This window comes from Triticum urartu, unplaced genomic scaffold (genome assembly GCF_003073215.2).
Source record: "Triticum urartu cultivar G1812 unplaced genomic scaffold, Tu2.1 TuUngrouped_contig_6683, whole genome shotgun sequence".
In the NCBI taxonomy this organism is placed as follows: Eukaryota; Viridiplantae; Streptophyta; class Magnoliopsida; order Poales; family Poaceae; genus Triticum; species Triticum urartu.
This window is the reverse complement of record NW_024117464.1, coordinates 1-3467: the sequence shown is the minus strand read 5'-3', so window position 1 is coordinate 3467 and position 3467 is coordinate 1. Positions and strand designations below refer to the sequence as shown.

The window sequence follows — 3467 nt, the reverse complement described above, 5'->3', positions numbered from 1 at the left end:
CTTGCAAATAACTGCCTTCCTGTGCAGCGTGCACTGAACAGTGTTACAATCGAACAAGGCAGCAAAACTACCTTCCCGTGCAGCGTGCACAGTTTTTTTTTTTTTTTGCTAGGGAGCTGGATGACTTGTAACCAAAGGGCCTGGAATTGGTAGTTCATCTAGCGTATTTGAATATTTGATTCTAGCACTTGAACCAACCGGCATATGTTCATGTGTTAGAAACACAAAAAATAATGATTCAAGGCAATTCGGAAATGGTAGGAAGCTTGGTCCCACAAGGCTGATTGAGTGGAGGTGATAAATCCTGATATTTTGTTTCTAGTTCATTCTTTTCTGGGAGGTGGTAGAGCGTTTTCCAGGTTCTGAAATATGAATGCTTCAGTTCTGTCGAATAAATGGACAGAGTATCTGACCGACCTTCCGGAGGAGTTCGTTTTTCATCTCTTTAGGAATAAAAAGTTTGAGACGTCGTGCTCTTTTGCTTTCTGAAACATGGAATGCTAGAATTCGGAAGGGCTTATCCTGAGAAGAGGTACAGGAGAAGGCCGTGGTGCATTTATATGGCTGGCTTGAATTTTGCCATCTGAATCCCATCATTTCACCTCCTTCTCTATGGCGCTATAAAATGGCATTGCCCTCAGATTGTTCTTCTTGCTTAAGAGTGTGATCTATGAGTCTGGGTTTACAGTGTGATCCCCTCTCCATTGTACCATATGCCGATAGCTTATTTGTTCCTAGTCTCATATTTATTTCGTAAACTTCTTTTTGAAATATGCGCTAGTCTTCTCATATTTATTTTGTAACATTTTTTTTTGAAATATGTGACATTTTAGGGGACATGTGGTCAAACTTGTGCGCATCTGTTTTTTCAGGAAAAATCATTTGATGATGCAATAAATAAGTTTACAATGTTTTACTGTGCCCGAGCCGCATGTCGGGTCTGAATGCTTATCATGCAGTTGAGTTGCAGAAATTGAAGGCTGAACTACCTCTCCTTGCACTGAACAATGAGCAGCTTTTGGGTGACATGTAGTTAAATAACAAGCAAAGTAGATAACCACAGCAAAAGTCAATTGCATGTGCAAATACGCATCGTCCATCTTCATCTCTTCCATGTTGAGATGAGATAAACGGAAGAGGAAGAAAAGAATGGTTTTAACACCTGAGTGGGTCAGTACATACATACATACATACATATAGCATTTCAAGTGAAATTAACACACGTGGTGAAAAAAACTTTCACCAACATCTATAATTCTTTTCCAGAACAAGACACAGATAAGAGTACTAGAAGCATTTTCCAGTACATTTTCCAGTTGGTATGTGGCCTTCAGAACTAGCTGGTATTTGGCCTTCAGAACCAACTGGTGTTTGGCCTTGAGGCACAGGGCGCCCTCGGCGTCATTCAGGCCAAGCACCCCCAAGCAATTCTTCCCAACCAGCTGGCGTTTGGCACTACCCTTACACCCCTGCCCCACGACCAGGAGTGATCATATCTCGTCGCAGCATCTCCAGCGGGCATTAGTGCATGCATCTCTCCATTGCTTTGCTTCCCCTGAAAAAAGAAGCAGATTCCGAAATCGGCCATGAAAATGATGCTCATGTAAAGATGTTAATGCAACAGTGGATGTCAGGATTATTAATGACTAATAGAACAAGCATCGGCATATCGTGTAAATCACACATAATACGGAGTCATGGCTAACCCAGACCAGGGATGTCTAGAAATCACAACTTCAAAGGACACTTTCAGGCTACTAGAAAAACAACAAATGCAGGTATGACACAATTAATGCACAGAAATATACGAGGACGAAAAGACTAGCGGGGAACTTGCACGTTGCTGTGATGCAGATCAATGCTGATGCTTACACCTGAATTTATAAATTATCCATTCCATGAAAGGGACAGTTTGTCCATACGTTGGATTCTTCAGATTCAGCATACAGGAAAATTTCTTACAGTGAAGAGACGAAAGCAAGACACGCACACAGACTACCATCGCTCTAGAAAATCCCATGTATGCAGCTACTGTCACTTGAGGTCTAAGGGATATGCGTACCATATATATGCCGAGTGAGCGTTACTTCCGTCTTGAAGCAATAAGCTTGGCAATGAACTCGTTCAGAACAGAGGGATACGTTGTGATTATATGCTCCCAGCCACTTGTTGCCATTACTCTCTTCAAACGTGAGGGAGACTGGACTTGGATAAACTCCAAGCACGCCTCCTTCAATCCGTGGCAGTGGTGCTTCTCAGCTAGAGCAAGGGTGGCTGCCACCGAGTTCACACCTATGCACTCAGATAACCGCTTTTCACATATGAACTTGAGCCGCTGGAGATCATATCGGTCTGCCGCTACCAACAAGTCTTGCAGCCAAATTTCATGCTCTTCTTGTCCTGGTTCCACAGCTTCTGACATTTCATCATCTACAGCTTCATCTGCTTGTTCTTGCTCCTCAAAATCTATCATGTGATTTTCCTCCATGATGTCCTTGTACATCTCAGGGAATGAGTCTGTGTAGACGAAGCTAAGCAAAGCCCTGAACACTTTTGCTTCCATGTCCTTGATCTGTATGATGCTGGACGTGGCAGTGCCCTCCTTCATGGGGCCAAAGAGTTGTGCCCTGAACACTGTGGATCGGGCTGCGAGCACGCAGCGGTGTGCGGCGGACGTCTCACCGCCGACCTCAAATGCCACATCAGCACCCAACTTATCATCAAGGAGATTGCTGAAATGCTGGTGAATGTCAGGCAGGGTGCCACCGGCATCATCCTTAGTTTTGGGGTCCTTGCAAACCATGATGTCGCACCGGATGGTAAAACAATCAGATATCAGATCCGGGGACTGCTCAAGGGCATCTCTTCTCACAAACTTGCTGATGCCCCACATTGGAACGCTGCTGGAGAAGCTGTAAGTTTTAGTTCCACGAATGTACATTGGCATCTGCTTCTCAACCTGGTTGATGAGACTGAAACTGAACTTGACCTCCACGTCCTCCTCGTCGACATCGGAGTCATAGGGAAGGGTTAGATACACAGAAATGTAGTCGGCGCAGCTCGGGTCCAAGCCGTTGGGGTAGTACTCGAGTAACCAATCGTGGCCTCCTACTACAAAATGACCGGAGGTGATGTTCTCGCCGGTGGGGAAGAACTCTTTGGTACGCGAGTAGCCCTTGACAATGAGCAGGTGGTACCCGGCATCCACACCGGCGCTGGCGTAGATGCCCGACATTTCGCAATGGCACTGGTTGTGTCCGTCGAGGACAGTTACGCCGGCAACGACGACATGACGAACCTGCAACGAGGTCACCGAAAATCTATCTACTCAGTCAGCATTCACGCTCCTAAATTTCAGAGTTCGGAGTTGGGATCAATGGGCTGAGGGGCTAACCTGGGATTGCCGCCGCTCAACAGTTGCTGTGCCGCCGACGGCGACGCCGACGGCGCTTCTCCCCGGAATGAGA

General features: G+C 45.9%; 1 pseudogene; it reads right to left on the bottom strand.

The window, feature by feature from the left end:
• Positions 1-1138: 1138 nt before the first annotated feature.
• LOC125530961 lies at positions 1139-3298 on the bottom strand (annotated as a pseudogene).
• Between the last annotated feature and the right edge of the window lie 169 nt (positions 3299-3467).